The following is an 18,215-nucleotide window of genomic DNA, read 5'->3' on the forward strand; positions in this document are numbered from 1 at the left end:
TCATCACTAATACTGTACAAAATATACCCTTTCTTATGGTCTTAATTAACAGAGTAACGCCCACCACTTTTCCGAGCTAGAATAACAGCAAAACACTGCAGATGCTGAAGATCTGAAATAAAAACAGCCACTACTGAGAAATGTAGAAGGATGTGAAGAGAAAAGCAAAGAGCACATTTTGAATACAATAGGTCTCATCATTTTTGTCTCCCTCTCTTAAAAATGTTGCCAGACCTGCTGAGTTTGTCGACACAGTTTTTATTGTGATTATGCCTTCCCCTAGCTTACATTATTTCCAAAATTAATGCAAGAAAAAATACTCAACATTTAGTTCCTAGCCATTGTCACCCAGCAACTACATCCCTGCAAAGCCTGTGATAATGGGAACTGCAGATACTAGAGAATCCAAGATAATAAAGTGTGAAGCTGGATGAACACAGCAGGCCAAGCAGCATCCCAGGAGCACAAAAGCTGACGTTTCGGGTCTAGACCCTTCATCAGAGAGGGGGATGGGGTGAGGGTTTTGGAATAAATAGGGAGAGAGGGGGAGGTGGACCGAAGATGGAGAGAAAAGAAGATAGGTGGAGAGGAGAGTATAGGTGGGGAGGTAGGGAGGGGATAGGTCAGTCCAGGGAAGACGGGGAGGTCAAGGAGGTGGGATGAGGTTAGTAGGTAGGAAATGGGGGTGTGGCTTGGAGTGGGAGGAAGGGATGGGTGAGAGGAAGAACAGGTTAGGGAGGCAGAGACAGGCTGGGCTGGTTTTGGGATGCAGTGGGGGGAGGGGACGAACTGGGCTGGTTTTGGGATGCGGTGGGGGAAGGGGAGATTTTGAAGCTGGTGAAGTCCACATTGATACCATTGGGCTGCAGGGTTCCCAAGCGGAATATGAGTTGCTGTTCCTGCAACCTTCGGGTGGCATCATTGTGGCACTGCAGGAGGCCCATGATGGACATGTCAACGAAAGAATGGAAGGGGGAGTTGAAATGGTTCGCAACTGGGAGGTGCAGTTGTTTATTGTGAACCGAGCAGAGGTGTTCTGCAAAGTGGTCCCCAAGCCTCCGCTTGGTTTCCCCAATGTGGAGGAAGCCAAACCGGGTACAATGGATACAGTATACCACATTAGTAGATGTGCAGGTGAACCTCTGCTTAATATGGAAAGTCATCTTGGGGCCTGGGATCGGGGTGACGGAAGAGGTGTGGGGGCAAGTGTAGCATTTCCTGCGGTTGCGGGGGAAGGTGCCGGGTGTGGTGGGGTTGGAGGGCAGTGTGGAGCAAACAAGGGAGTCACGGAGAGAGTGGTCTCTCCGGAAAGCAGACAAGGGTGGGGATGGAAAAATGTCTTGGGTGTTGGGGTCGGATTGTAAATGGCAAAAGTGTCGGAGGATGATGCGTTGTATCCGGAGGTTGGTGGGGTGGTGTGTGAGAATGAGGGGGATCCTCTTGGGACGGTTGTGGCGGGTGCGGGGTGTGAGGGATGTGTTGCGGGAAATGCCGGAGACGTGGTCAAGGGCGTTCTCAACCACTGTGGGGGGAAAGTTGCGGTCCTTGAAGAACTTGGACATTTGGGATGTGCGGGAGTGGAATGCCTCATTGTGGGAGCAGATGCAGCGGAGGTGGAGGAATTGCGAATAGGGGATGGAATTTTTGCAGGAGGGTGGGTGGGAGGAGGTATATTCTAGGTAGCTGTGGGAGTCGGTGGGCTTGAAATGGACATCAGTTACAAGCTGGTTGCCTGAGATGGAGACTGAGAGGTCCAGGAAGGTGAGGGATGTGCTAGAGATGGCCCAGGTGAACTGAAGGTTGGGGTGGAAGGTGTTGGTGAAGTGGATGAACTGTTCGAGCTCGTCTGGGGAGCAAGAGGTGGCGCCGATACAGTCATCAATGTAACGGAGGAAGAGGTGGTGTTTGGGGCCAGTGTAGGTGAGGAAGAGGGACTGTTCCACGTAACCCACAAAGAGGCAGGCATAGGCTGGGGGCCATGTGGGTGCCCATGGCCACCCGCTTTGCCCACCCTCCTGCAAAAATTCCATCCCCTATTCCCAATTCCTCCGCCTCTGCCGCATCTGCTCCCACGATGAGGCATTCCACTCCCGCACATCCCAGATGTCCAAGTTCTTCAAGGACCGCAACTTTTCCCCCACAGTGGTTGTGAACGCCCTTGACCACGTCTCCCGCGTTTCCCGCAACACATCCCTCACACCCCGCCCCCGCCACAACTGCCCAAAGAGGATCCCCCTCATTCTCACACGTCACCCCACCAACCTCCGGATACAACGCATCATTCTCCGACACTTCCGCCATCTACAGTCTGACCCCACCACCCAAGACATTTTTCCATCCCCACCCTTGTCTGCCTTCCGGAGAGACCACTCTCTCCATGAGTCCCTTGTTCGCTCCACACTGCCCTCCAACCCCACCACACCCGGCACCTTCCCCTGCAACCACAGGAAATGCTACACTTTCCCCCACACCTCCTCCCTCACCCCTAACCCAGGCCCCAAGATGACTTTCCATATTAAGCAGAGGTTCACCTGCACATCTGCCAATGTGGTATATTGTATCCATTGTACCCGGTGTGACGTCCTCTACATTGGGGAAACCAAGCGGAGGCTTGGGGACCGCTTTGCAGAACACCTCCACTCAGTTTGCAATAAACAACTGCACCTCCCAGTCGCGAACCATTTCAACTCCCCCTCCCATTCTTTCATTGACATGTCCATCATGGGCCTCCTGCAGTGCCACAATGATGCCACCTGAAGGTTGCAGGAACAGCAACTCATATTCCGCTTGGGAACCCTGCAGCCCAATGGTATCAATGTGGACTTCACCAGCTTCAAAATCTCCCCTTCTCCCATTGCACCACACAACCAGCCCAGCTCTTCCCGTCCCCCCACTGCATCCCAAAACCAGCCCAGCCTGTCTCTGCCTCCCTAACCTGTTCTTCCTCTCACCCATCCCTTCCTCCCACCCCAAGCCGCACCTCCATTTCCTACCTACTAACCTCATCCCACCTCCTTGACCTCCCCGTCTTCCCTGGACTGACCTATCCGCTCCCTACCTCCCCACCTATACTCTCCTCTCCACCTATCTTCTTTTCTCTCCATCTTCGGTCCACCTCCCCCTCTCTCCCTATTTATTCCAGAAACCTCACCCCATCCTCCTCTCTGATGAAGGGTCTAGGCCCGAAACGTCAGTTTTTGTGCTCCTGAGATGCTGCTTGGCCTGCTGTGTTCATCCAGCTTCACACTTTATTATCCCTGTAAAGCCTATCAGTCATACATACTTATTTATATCTGTGCTAACAGTTTATCAATTTTGTCACAAATGCATTCACATACAAAACCTTGAACTCTGTCTTTTTTCAGTCTTTGCTGACAATGTGGGAACCATAATCTTGTGTGAGATTGACTATATTATTCAGCTTTGGAAAAGTTTGGCAGTTAAATTGAATAAGTCAGAAAGCAGGTGCAGGAATCACACTGTGCAAACAACTCACATTCACTGATTACTGTGCAAGTCGGATGTTAAACGCATGCTACCTACTGAATTCCTAATTGCTCTGTGAGCCCTACACTTCCAGCAGTGCTTACTAACTGCCCACTTTAATAGGGAATCCAATTCCATTAGTGTGAAGCACTATTTAAAGCCAACTTGCACCTACTTACGGCTGCTGAAATTGTTGAGAATATTTTTAATAGTTTGCAGTGGCTAGTCAATGATAACTGTCTTTGAAAGCTTGCATCAAGGTTTTCAGACAGTGCATTGGATGTTAATGCCAATTGCATGAACTGGAATGCAGGATAAGATTAATGATCTCCACGAGTTGTCAAGGTCAATGATTTTATCTCAAAATGCCATATCTTATCAATTGCATGAGGAGTCTACTCCACTGCTCAATTAATGCAGCATCTACTTACAGTCAGAACTCAGCTCTACAGCTTAAACTTTGCCTCATTCCACACACTTAACTTTGCTGCAAAATGCACATGTAGGTCTCAGGTACAGTTTTGTGCGGGCCTGGTGAGAGGCAAAGCAGGGCAGGAGGAGTTTCATTGCATGAGAAGCATAAAATCAAAATCAGGTTTCCAAGCAAATTGATGCGTCCACTCTGACCCTATCCTAAGACGCTACGAACTCTCTACACCAACTTTGTCTATGCCCTTTATCACCTTATACACCTCAATTTGATCTCCTGTCATTCTTCTCAACGTGAGAAAGTATAGGTCAAAACTGCTCAATCTCTCTTCATAAGACAAACCCCTCATCTCTGGAATCAATCCAGTGAACCTCGTCTGATCCCTGGAACATCTGGACAAGCAGGACACCTAGGTCAGACTCCTGACCATCAACTGCAGCTCCTCATTTAACACCATTATCCCCTCCAGACTGATCTCAAAACTCTGAGAACCAGGTCTCAGCTCTGCCTCTGAAGCTGGATCCTCAGCTTCCGGACCCATGGACCGCAATCAGTGAAGATAGGCAACTGTACATCCTCCACAATAACACTCAATACTGGAGTCCCCCAGGGATGTGTTCTCAGCCCCCTGCTGTACTCCCTATACATCCATGACTGTGTAGCCAAATTCTGAATGAATGCCATCTACAAGTTTGCTGACGGCACCACCATGGTAGCACAGTTATCAAACAATAACAAGTCAGAGTACAGAAAGGAGATAGAGGGCTTGGTGACGTGGTGCGATGAAAACACTGTCTCTCTCACTGTCAGCAAAACAAAAGGATTGATCATTGACTTCAGAAAGAAAGAAGAACACGCCCCCAATCTACTTCAATGGAACTGAGGTTGAGAGGGTAGAAAGTGTCAAGTTAGCCGAACTTCTATCCAAGTTAATAAATTACCCCTAACCCCACGTGATCTTATTTTTTTTTGTGCAACATATCCAATACGTTCTGGAAGTAGTTTTAGAGGATAGCATCGAGGGGATACTCAGATGACAAGTTACCAAGCAAATCTGCTTTGGAGCCAGGATGGAGGGGAAAGGATACCCAGGTGCCAGCTCGCAAGTTCTCCTGCAGAAAATTCAGACATGAAATTCACCAGGCTATGGAAGAAAGCTTGTATAAAACCAAATGCTTAATTCACTAGAAGCACTGCCAGAAAAGCTAAACCAATGTTGAGAAGTATGGTAGAGTGCAACATTAACTGCACAAGACATAATGTAAAGCTTGGAGGCCATCCTTTCCAGTATCAACAGGTGATCGTCTCCACAGTTGTACAGCTAACAGTGTTATAGAATGGCTGATGTCTCAGCATCTACTGAAGCAGTTTCCACGACAAGCAACTCTCTTGTACTCCATCTTCGGTCCACCTCCCCCTTTCTCCCTATTTATTCCAGAATCCTCACTCCATCCCCCTCTCTGATGAAGGGTCTAGGCCCGAAACGTCAGCTTTTGTGCTCCTGAGATGCTGCTGGGCCTGCTGTGTTCATTCAGCCTCACATTTTATTGTCTTAGATTCTCCAGCATCTGCAGTTCCCATTATTACTCCACTACAAGTCTGACTGCTACAATGGGATCTCAGACTGCTTTCATCATTGCTCTGGACTTCAGTGTTCAAAGCGAATCCTACGACCTCACAGCAGACTACCAATCTGTCCTCTATCAGAATACTAAAATTGTTGAAGTGTCACCTTGGAAGAATAATAGCATGCTGCGCTTTCTCAGCATGGCAACATTCATGCTATCACCCTTGCTGTTGACTGCCAAATGAACAGCCCAGACTGCTGTCCCAAAAAAAGTTCTCAATACTTTTTCACTGGCAACTGTTTTCAGTTTCTCCTTCACTTTAGTCTTCTGCTTCACAATTATTTTTGCTATTCGTATTCTTTCCAGTGAAGATAGAGTCAAAACAGCTGTCTGTTTCATCAGCCATTTCCTTAGTATCTTGCTGTACCAGATGCCATTGACTTTATCACGTCTGGAACCAAGACAAGGAGTTCTATCTTAAGATAACAAAGTGTGAAGCTGGATGAACACAGCAGGCCAAGCAGCATCTCAGGAGCACAAAAGCTGACATTTTGGGCCTCGACCCGGAGTTCTATCTTATTTTATTTACTCGTATTTTCCTTTCTAAATGTATGTAGGAACTTTTACTGGTTTGTACTTCAAGCAAGGTGTCTCTCCTACGTTATTCATTAAAAGGTTATTTCACTTACAGGTGAGGTGGATTCAGTAACTTGTGCTTCGGCGCAATTGATGGAAGCACTGTGTTGGATTCATGGCGGTGAGTTTTTTGCCAGTTTCTGAATACAGTTGAGGAATAAAAAGGCATACCCGTGCAGCTATTGGATTGCTCCTAGGCTGCAACAAGACGGTGAAATGAAATGGAGGGAGCAAATTGTGGGAGCTCTGTGAGAAAGGAGGGAGAAAATGAGAATGTGGAGACACCTGGGCCTCACAATAAGTGGGAAGACAGTCTGTGAATAAATTATAATTCCCCACCTTATTTTAACAAATTCCCCATCCAAGCTCAGGGCCATCATTTATCATTGACGATGATGCAGACTGAGATTTTTGGGAAATTGCTGAGTCTGCTCGACAGTCTATTGTCCCTGTTTTGCAGCTTGAAAGAAACAGCGTACAACATGGCAGAGGATATCATATAGAGCTTGGAACTGATTCTTCCTGTTGAATGTTGTCGCACAGGATATTGCATGGGAAAGTGGAATGGATGCTTCAGTGATCTCCTGTATGTCACCCTGTCAATGTCTTCATCTGAGTCCCTTGCAGCAAAACACATCTGCAACGCATCGTCCCTTGAGCTGGCACACAAACTATCCTTTCCCCTTGGCCTGATATAGCTTGTTCATGCTCACTATGTGCAGGTTGCAGTACTAAACTGGCTTTTCAAATTTCTAGGGAGCTGGAATTGGAAATGATAGCTAGGAGCGTAAAATGAAGCAATGCTGCTTACTCATGGCTGCCACGTAGCTCCTGCAGTTCTTGCTCTGATTCTGCTAATGCTGTCTAAGGACCAAGTCTTTGATATTTGAAAGCATAATGAAACCGCTGGGGTGAGGGTAAGAGGTCCAGGCAGGATAGTGGGGATTCCATAATCCCATCATTTGTAGCTTCTATGATGCCAATCTCAGAATAATGGTGAGGTGGAAGCTGTGAAAAGACATCAAGATTATCACCACAATCATCCTAAACACTTTCTGCTGCACAGATGCCACTGACTATGTCACATCTGGACCCTAGACAGGGATTTCTATTTTGTTACAGAAGGTCAAAGGGTGAAGTCATGCAGGGAACCACCTCCAAACCCCACCCAGATTTCTCCCTGATATTATTACCAAACTTTTCCACAGAAAGAGGCAATTTCTGTGTGAGTGTGTAGCTCTATGTTTAGGTGATGAGCCTCCCATAGCAGACTTTGAGAAATAGGTCTGATACCAATAGTGGTAGAATGTGCATGAGTGATATTCAATGCATTGTGCATCATATATTTTTCCGATCAGCTAGAACTATCAGCTGGAATTAGGATTACCAGCTGGAAATGGAAGTTTAATATTCCATATACACAGAAAGTAAGGGAGTAGGTTTATTTCCTACAAGTTGAAAATTAAGTAGTGTTGTAAGTTTATACATTAGCTGCACAAGACAACGTTACTTTTCAGAGCAGTCAGTACTTTGAGACAGATTTCCACCAGGAATTTTTGTGCTCAGGAAAAACTGACTCATAGCAGCCTTTGGGTTGGTTCTAGCAGCCTTTAGGACTGATCAGAAGGGCGAGACATAATTTGCTCCTGCATCATTTGCTAATTTGTGGCTTTCGCATGGTCCTTGTGCTTGTTCAGGACCATTGTACCGGAACAAATTTTATATGTCACTGGTACTGGCCTTGCATCAACCATGCCTCTTACCGATGCACAGCCACTTACCAATGCAGGGTCATTTCCATGATTTTTGCACCAGAAAGCCCCGTAAGGCAAATGGCACTTGGTGGTCTTTTCAGAATTCTGGAATTGCTTGCTGGTCAATATGTCAGGTGAACTTGGGTCCTCTGATAGTCCCTAAATGACTTTCGGGTATTTAATTAGGACTTCACTCAAATAGCCATTTTCTAGTTAAAAATGTTGATGAATCAATTTAGGTGAATCTCTTGCAACCAATTTTGTCCCATCAAGCTTGGGCATGAGCTGTTTACTACAATCACTGTTAAGTGAACCAGCGGTTTTTCACACAACCAGAACTGAGGTTGCACCCTTAATCCGTACATTCTCTAGTATAGATTCTCAACCTAGCCAACGCCTTGCACAAACTTAAGGGCCAGAGTCCTGGAGGAATTTTGTTACAAACTAGTTCTGTGATTAGTGATACAACTATGCCAGTATCAGCCTCCATTAGAACCAGATGACCATTTAACCAGACGTTTATCTTGATTGGTTCTGAATTGGATGTTGCTAAGCAATTGAGCCATTCCGGGCATGAACTCTCCTGGATACTGGCCTATGAGTTTCGTCCTTACTCAGTTTAGGTCTAGTAGGACTCTTTAGCTGTCTTGAGTCCACATACCAGCAGAAACAACAATGGCTTGCTGACAGATCTTGAAGACAATTTTAACCGTTTGGTTGTGGCTTGGCTTTGATTTGGGGTATTACTATGGGCTGACCCAGAGTCCTCTGTTCAGGATATATTCTGAGTGAGGCTATGCAATTGTCTTCACTCAAGTGGTATTCCCCAAGCTTAGTTGGGTTGGTGAGGGTGTCCACTTCCATTGGAATACTCTGCAACTCATCTGCTCCACTTGCCACATTTTCCACTGATAAAGCCAGTACTAGTGCCTGTTTAAACTCCAGTTGGGAATAAGCTCATAAGTGCTTTTCCATTTTTTCACCATTTATCTCCAATATCAAACAGTCTCTAAGCATCTTAATAAGGGTTAAATCAAAGTCACATGCTTCTGACAATTATCTTAACCTAATCAAAAATCCCAATATGGATTTCTCTGTTCTTGAATTGCCGAGTTAAAATACTAGCATATCAGAATTAGAGGAAGCTTGGGACCACAATATTCCTTAACAAAATCTGTCAATTCTTGAAAGGTTTGAGGATTTGGTGCCTCAGAAAAAGTAAGGCTCCTAATAACAGAAAAAGCTGTGGCACTGCAGGCTGTCAGGTAATTCACTTATTCCTTTACATCTGCTACAATGTCATTTGTCAGAAAAAAAAACACACTGTGCACAGTTCCCAGTGACAGGGTCCAATGAGTGAAGATTCTCAAACAAAGGCATGATGTAAGAAATGTTTCGCTCGACTTAAAGATGACTGCTGCAAGCATGTTTCTTCAGGATCATGCTTTACTCCTGTTGTTACTGAAATAATTCCCCATCACCAAGTCGCCCTTTATTTACATATGAAGAGTCCTTGACTCTAGTACTGCCTCTTCAGACTCAACTGTCAGAGTGCCAGAATCTCTGACAATCTCCTTTTTCTCTGTCAGCAATGGATCTGTGTTTAGACCAGATTAACTGCCCCAATCAGGGAACTCATATTTCAAGAGATAGAGCAGCCTGACCTCATTTCAATCACTCCACAATTATTATGCCATCACTATGTTCACACTACTTTATTGGTTGTTAAAACTTTTTGGCACATCTTAAAAAATAGGGACATTACAAGATTAAGGCAAACAGTTATGCGCGCTTGTAATTTAAGCTTTTTGAATTGCTAATGCTCTGTCCTGCATATTGCAAATAAAAACATGAATCAAAAGCAGAGAAAAGTAGAAATCAGAAATAAAATCATTTGAAATGAAATAAAACAATAAAGTCAAAAACAAAGTTGGTTTTCTCGGCCAAGTGTTGATCAAAAGCAATCCGGGTAGTGAGTTCCATGGAAATGTACTTATATCCAAATTAGTACATATTGTGTACCTTCCAGCAAATGGATATTGGGCAGACAAGAGGCACACTATTGGTGGCAGGTTCACAATGTTTATAAGCTTTTAATGCTTTCGAAATTCTAAAGCTATCAAAACATGAGAAATGCTAATATCACAAAAGACTACCTGTCAGTAATAGAATTTTGTTTCCATTCTCTGATATTAATACTAGCATCTGCTAATAAATAACTGAATATACTTTAATCTAATAGACTCATCAGAAGTAAAAGATTTGAAAGGATCTGCCATTATCTATTATTTTACTTAGAAGAAACTGGGGTGACTACAGCAAGTCAAGCACAAATCATTAATCCAACTTATGAATGACTTGACTAAATGCTATAGAGAGGATTAGTACTGCGTAGAAAACATCATGCTGCCAGGGGTGTGCAGAAGCTGGAAAGGCAAATGTGAGCATGGAGAATTCTTTCAATTATTGAATACAGGTGCAAGCAAACTGTTATTTATCCTTTTGGATTATAAACTGCAAAATGGAAGATGCACAGTGCTATGTAACTAAAAAGTACGAGGAGAGTTATTTTGTGCAACTTGAAGATCAAGTGGGATTGTGTGGTGCACACTTTAGCTATGCAAGACAATGTTACTTTTCAAAGAAGTGACATTGATATTTTATGTATAACAGTGATATCAAGATTCTTTGAGTTAAGGAAATACTGCCTAGCAACAGCCTTCAGATTGGTCCAACTGTAGTTTATTATAGACTTGAGTGCCGACTAGTCAAACACATCCAGAATCCTGTTAACAAAATATATCTCTCTCCCTTCTTTCTTTCTGAGTGAAAACACAGAACAAAAACATAGAGAGTTAAAAGAATCAATTGCAATACTGAAGAAGACTTGGTCCACATAATCATCTTTTGAACTGAAGATCAACTATCAATCTGAACACAACATCATGTTATCATTGCTAAAATCAATGTAATAAATATTTCAGAGATAACACGGTGTGAAGCTGGATGAACACAGCAGGCCAAGCAGCATCAGAGGAGCAAGAAAGCTCGACGTTTCAGGTTGGGAGTCCTGCTCCTCTGATGCTGCTTGGCCTGCTGTGTTCATCCAGCTTCACACCATGTTATCTCAGATTCTCCAGCATCAGCAGTTCCTACTATCTCTGTCATAAATAATTCATTAGCCTTTGGTTTATACTGTTGATCGATAGGAATTATTTTCTGAGTCTAAGTATTCTTACCTATAACATTTGAGTCAAAATTTCTGCTTTGGCTGTCTTATACGTGAAATAAGATTAAGGCACATAGTAGTAAATCAATAAACCTATTCTAGTCAATTGTTAAATAATATGTTTATTTGCAATGAATAATGTTATTTTTCAGTGAATGAGGGAACCTGGTGAGAATTACTTTTCTCCAGGAAAATTGAACATCTTTCTGATTAAATTGGATATTTACACAGTTTTGATAATTTGTGGAATATTGGATCTCAATTATTGGCCTACTATCCCTAATTGAGCCATAATAAAGAGCAGTGAGCATCACTGGCAAAGCCAACAGTTGCTGCTCATCCCTTGGGAAGCTGGTGGGGAGCTCTCGTCTTGAATCCTTCGAGTGTAGGTACGCTCATAGAGCTGTTAAAAAGGGTTTTCCAAGATTGTAACCCAACAAAATTGACAGAATAGAATATAATTCCCCATCAAAATAGGATGTGACTCTGAGGTACACTGACAGTTGGTAAAAGATGTGGGTTTGGAAGGTGTTTTTGAAAGAAACTTGGTTAGTGGCTAGAGCACATCTTATAGTTAATACACATTGTGCACCTATGCTGAAGTTGAGCATGGAGTATCAATCAAGCAGACTGTTTTGTCCTGGATGACACATTCATCGTTTGGACAGTGGTTCTATCACACTGCTGAATTGTGCCTTGTAGATTGTGGACAGTCATTGGATCAAGAGATGAGTTTCTCATTAGTCTAAAGCCAGCTTTTGTTGCCAAATTCTTTACATGGCTAGCCTGCATAGGTTTCTGGTCAACAGCAACTGACTTTTGATGGTAGGAGAGTCAGCAATGATAATGCAGTTAAATGCCATAGGGAGAAGGTTCTTTTTTCTCATGTTGGAGATGATAATTGCCTGGTACTTGCATGAAGTGAATGTTATCTGCCCAAACCTGAATGTTGTACAGATTTTTCTTGTTAATGTTTCTGAAAGAGTTGATGTTGAAGTTTTATTAGCTCTATCAAACTTGATGACGTCATACAGTCTCTGGGTTGACAATTGTCCAACCTTGCATGAAGTATCAATGGAGACAGACATGATATTTCTGATTATTATATCATATCTAAATAATATTAATTAAATCTAGTGCTGTCATATAGAAGTCATACCCTGTTACATAAGATAAACTTCTTATTAAGCTCTAGCTGTCTATCATTAGACAGACCCCTAGACTCAGCAAAGGAAGGAGGTTTTGTACCACAAACTATCCCAGCCCCCAGTAATTGGCATCCAAAGATGACATGGGATGATGATCAGTACTGGACTCTGCTGCTGGGCAAATGTTGGGGCAGCCCCAGTCAGTCGTGGCACAATATGGATTGCCCGTTGGCATAAATATGGCTGCAGTAACAGAATTGGCTTGTGTGCTCTTGAACCAAAGTGAGGTCATAAGTTAGCATAACGGTAGCCTAGAGAAGGAGTTATATCAAGATAACAGCGTCTACTTTGAATAAAGAATCTTACAAATAAATATAACAGGAATTCTGTAAAAACAACAGCTTCAGATGTCTAGGATAATAAAATGTGAGGCTGGATGAACACAGCAGGCCAAGCAGCATCTCAGGAGCACAAAAGCTGATGTTTCGGGCCTAGACCCTTCATCAGAGAGGGGGATGGGGGGAGGGAACTGGAATAAATAGGGAGAGAGGGGGAGGCGGACCGAAGATGGAGAGTAAAGAAGATAGGTGGAGAGGGTGTAGGTGGGGAGGTAGGGAGGGGATAGGTCAGTCCAGGGAAGACGGACAGGTCAAGGAGGTGGGATGAGGTTAGTAGGTAGCTGGGGGTGCGGCTTGGGGTGGGAGGAAGGGATGGGTGGGAGGAAGAACCGGTTAGGGAGGCAGAGACAGGTTGGACTGGTTTTGGGATGCAGTGGGTGGGGGGGAAGAGCTGGGCTGGTTGTGTGGTGCAGTGGCGGGAGGGGAGATTTTGAAACTGGTGAAGTCCACATTGATACCATATGGCTGCAGGGTTCCCAGGCGGAATATGAGTTGCTGTTCCTGCAACCTTCGGGTGGCATCATTGTGGCAGTGCAGGAGGCCCATGATGGACATGTCATCAAGAGAATGGGAGGGAGAGTGGAAATGGTTTGCGACTGGGAGGTGCAGTTGTTTGTTGCGAACTGAGCGGAGGTGTTCTGCAAAGCGGTCCCCAAGCCTCCGCTTGGTTTCCCCAATGTAGAGGAGGCCGCACCGGGTACAGTGGATGCAGTATACCACATTGGCAGATGTGCAGGTGAACCTCTGCTTAATGTGGAATGTCATCTTGGGGCCTGGGATGGGGGTGAGGGAGGAGGTGTGGGGACAAGTGTAGCATTTCCTGCGGTTGCAGGGGAAGGTGCCGGGTGTGGTGGGGTTGGAGGGCAGTGTGGAGCGAACAAGGGAGTCACGGAGAGAGTGGTCTCTCCGGAAAGCAGACAGGGGAGGGGATGGAAAAATGTCTTGGGTGGTGGGGTCGGATTGTAAATGGCGGAAGTGTCGGAGGATAATGCGTTGTATCCGGAGGTTGGTAGGGTGGTGTGTGAGAACGAGGGGGATCCTCTTGGGGCGGTTGTGGCGGGGGCGGGGTGTGAGGGATGTGTCGCGGGAGATGCGGGAGACGCGGTCAAGGGCGTTCTCAATCACCGTGGGGGGAAAGTTGCGGTCCTTAAAGAACTTGGACATCTGGGATGTGCGGGAGTGGAATGTCTGATCGTGGGAGCAGATGCGGCGGAGGCGGAGGAATTGGGAATAGGGGATGGAATTTTTGCAGGCGGGTGGGTGGGAGGAGGTGTATTCTAGGTAGCTGTGGGAGTCGGTGGGCTTGAAATGGACATCAGTTACAAGCTGGTTGCCCGAGATGGAGACTGAGAGGTCCAGGAAGGTGAGGGATGTGCTGGAGATGGCCCAGGTGAACTGAAGGTTGGGGTGGAAGGTGTTGGTGAAGTGGATGAACTGTTCGAGCTCCTCTGGGGAGCAAGAGGCGGCGCCGATACAGTCATCAATGTACCGGAGGAAGAGGTGGGGTTTGGGGCCTGTGTAGGTGCGGAAGATGGACTGTTCCACGTAACCTACAAAGAGGCTTCAGATGTCTGTAGGAGACACTTCAATAAGAGATGAATGAGAACAGACAGCGTGAAATTTGTAGCAAGCACTAAAATGAAAAGTAGGATCCCACAATAACAGAGACAAATGTTAAGGGTGGGATTACATTTTGTAAAATCTAGGAGATGCGACAAGACCTTGGGGCTGTGAAAGTGACTGAGTTTTAGTCTTATCAGTGAAAAAGTTGCTTTCCTAATGGTAAAAGAGTTAGTCAAAGTAGAGACAGTAAATTTCAACTCAGAAGACAGTATGTGCATAGAATAAGTTATAATGCAGCTGCAAGACACAGGGACAGTGTGTAACTGAGCCTCCAAGATCAGGTGGGATCAAGATAATGGGAACTGCAGATGCTGGAGAATCCAAGATAACAAAGTGTGAAGCTGGATGAACACAGCAGGCCAAGCGGCATCTCCTGAGATGCCGCTTGGCCTGCTGCGTTCATCCAGCTTCACACTTTGTTATCAGGTGGAAATCGAAACTGCTCACAACTCATTAGTTAAAGAATATTAACAGTAGGTGTAAATGTAAAACTTCACATATAACTAACTTTCTATTGTAACTAATATTTTGAATCTTATAGCAATTAGTAAGAAATAACTTCCCGTTGTATCTCCTGTGATTTGGACAGTGGGAAATATGAACAACAGAATTTGATAGGGATGGCAACGAATACAATGTATAACAGAATTCAGGCAGCCCTTAGAGATAAGCAAGTCTGGGAAACATCTGAAAAAGAGTATAACCATTAACTTTCGAATGTGAATTAATGAGATACATTATAAGACCTGAAGGCCTAATCATTACGATGTCTGGCGAACATCATGAGGTCATGAAGAGCCTAGGGCTGTCCAAAGGGATGTCCAGCATTGATCAGGTATTTCACAGGGTTGGAAGCACAGATTAAGAGTGAAGGAACAATGACAATGTTGCATATAATTATTGTAAAGCGAAATGTATAAAAATGCTGTATCTCACTGGGGAAATCAGAGTGTCATGGACCTCTCTTGCAATGTGTGCTAGATTTAAGAGGAGACTGAGCCCCACATGAAGGACAGATTCAGAGTGGTCTCTGGCTTCTCCTGCACATGTAGTAAAGAGCTCAAATAAAGATTGATTGTATTTCTGAATACTGAACTCAAACTCAACAGTCAGCACCACATATGAGAGTAGCATCAGGGCAAAAACAGCACTCATGAAAATCATCCTCACCTTTGAGTTGGTAAGGGGTGCAGAGAAAGCAACGTGGGTGAAAAAAGGATAATGTCCACGATGCGAGAAGATATAGACCTTAGAGAAGAAGGTTCCATAGAGAGCAATAAGGAACTCCAGAAGGAAAATTAGAGATCCCTGAGAGTGAGGAGGAAAAACATTACAATAACAACACCAAAACTAGGCTGGGAAGAAAAGAAGATGGTGGTGAGTACTCATCATTCAAACTGAGCATTGCCACTTTCATGAGCAGGCTCTATGTAGCACCACTACAGCAGACAGATCAAGAGATAGAAAAACAATTGATATGACATCCACAATATTGGGAAAATGGCACAGTTTATTAAGAGATAAAGGGAAAATTTAGAAGATTTGAAGAAAGAATCTAAGTGAAGAAGAAAGAAAAAAATTCAGACTTTTAGAAGATCAAGATACTTGTGATTTAAACAGTAATTTTGGCACAGGAAATTTCTTAAGGCTGCAGCCATAGATGTTTTGTTTTAAAACATTATGCAAAGAACATCTGAAGAAGGGTCCCACCCCGAATCATCAGCTTTCCTGTTCCTCTGATGCTGCCTGGCCTGCTGTGTTCCTCCAGCTCCACACTGTGTTATCTCTGACCCCATGCAAACAGCATCCATTGTATTTAGGCGTCAAGTGGCTGGAATTCATCTATTTCAGTTTGGAAAACATCAATTTTGTTCACAAAAGAACAGGAAAGCCTCCAGAACACATGAACCACTATTTGGGTTATTAAAAGAATTAGGAGAAACCCCAGAAAGCTGAATAGAGGAACGGTGTTGATGATTAGCAGAATAAATAGCACAATACAGTCATGGCAGCTAGAAGAATTTAAAGCTTTACAGGGAGACTACCTTGCAATATTGCTGTAGAACAAAGTTAAAAGTCTGATGAAAAGTTTAAAACAACAAATTTAAACAGCATTGATTTAATGCAATAATAGAAGCGTGAAGACAACTGATTGTAACTAGCACTGAGAATGTTATTGATTTCAAAGCTTTCGATGGAAGGGGAAATAGTACTCACAAAAATATTTAACATCAGAGCAGAGCAAAACAGAAGATAGGACTGGATGTTTTGTGACAACAAATCCTAACAAACAGAATTTCTTGAAAATTGAATCTAAATCTGAAACTGATCAAGGTAATGCATTATTGTATTAAATAGGCTCATTGCAGGTGACATTACACATTTCCAAAATACCAGACTTCTGTTGAAATTTTAAAAGCTTTTGGTAATTCATCTGAGAACAAATGAAATCCTCGAAAGAGCAAAGTTGGACTGCAAAGTTCAGCTTTCTGGGGAATTTGTCGATAAATTCATTAATTCAATAATTTATTAATGTTCAGATTGGTGGAAAACTGCCTATGAAGATTTGAAATCAGACCTCATAACAGACAAAATTATTGTTGACATTATTGATGAGTCTTTGTCAGATTACTCACATTCTAACAAAGATTTCACTTTGGAGAAAGCTGTACAAATTGTATTAGAAGAGAAGAAAAACATGCTTCAGGACACTTTCACTCAATTATTCACTTGATCAAAAATAAAGATTCTATTGAGATTACCTACATTGGCATAAGAGAATTATTTTATACTGTCAACAAGAAGGAAATCATTGAGTTCACAGGAATGGCGGAAGTGTTTTCCATTTCTATCCTCAACAAACAACATATTCAGTTATCTCTCAAAGCAGAATTGTGACAAAAACAGTGCTAATGTGCAGCTATGCTCGAATAACATAACTGAGGATGTGTCTACTTCACCAGAAAACATCCACAGAGGGTGAAGGAAGATGGTCAATCTAATCAACAAACTTGAGCAAAATGGAGATGAGTTGCACATGACTGTTCAGAAGCTGGGTCAATGTCAACAGATTCATGATACAATAAAAGATAAGAAACTGCTTCAAGTGAAGGTCCAGGACACTACAAATTAGAAAAAAAGTTGCTTGATTGATAAATGCAAGGAAGATCACCTGTTTCAACAGAAGAGCCATCTTCCATGATGGGTATTCATGAGAATAAAGATCCAGAGATGACATTAGGCATCAGCTATCCAAGCTGGTATGGGAGTGTTCAACTACAGAGAAATTTCAGGAGATTAAGAGTCTTCCAAATTAGGTAATGTACCAACTCCAGCTACAGCAAGAACAAGTTACTTCTCAAAGAACGCAGAATCCTTACAATGCAGAAAGAGGCCATTTGGCCCACCAAACTGCACTAACCCTCTGAAGAGTATCCCATTTAATTCTAGCTCCCCCACCCTGTAACCACACATTTTCAACAGCTAATCCACCTAACCTGCACACTCCTGGACTCTACAAGGCAATTTAGCATGGTCGATCCACTTAACCTGCACGCACTTGAGGTAAAAACACCTGGTGGAAACCCATGCAGACATGGGGAGAACATGCAAATTCACACAGACAGTTGCCTAAGGTTAGAATTGAATCTGAGCCCCTAGAGTTATGAGGCAATTGTGAACTACTGTGCAACCATATCACGCAGCATCTGAGAGATAAAACATCTGAAATAAAACATCACCAAGAAAGAAATGATTTACAACAAATCAGAATCAAAGTGAACTTTCCTCAAGCTAAAGACTCGGATTTGTTTCAGATCTCCAATATAGAAATGACATATATAGCATCCCTCTGCTATTTATGTGCATTGAGCCTGCTGATAGATGTTACTTCTTTTTCAAGTCTAATTTAGTACATGTGTATTCAGCATTTCACAGAATCTGA

General features: G+C 43.6%; 1 protein-coding gene across 2 annotated transcripts in view; it reads right to left on the bottom strand.

The window, feature by feature from the left end:
• dlgap2a (discs, large (Drosophila) homolog-associated protein 2a) overlaps nucleotides 1–18,215 on the bottom strand; it is an 894,975-nt gene that overhangs the window by 755,008 nt on the left and 121,752 nt on the right. The gene's annotated exons all lie outside the window — the stretch shown is intronic.

The sequence above is a fragment of the Stegostoma tigrinum genome, chromosome 4, assembly GCF_030684315.1.
Source record: "Stegostoma tigrinum isolate sSteTig4 chromosome 4, sSteTig4.hap1, whole genome shotgun sequence".
NCBI lineage: Eukaryota > Metazoa > Chordata > Chondrichthyes > Orectolobiformes > Stegostomatidae > Stegostoma > Stegostoma tigrinum.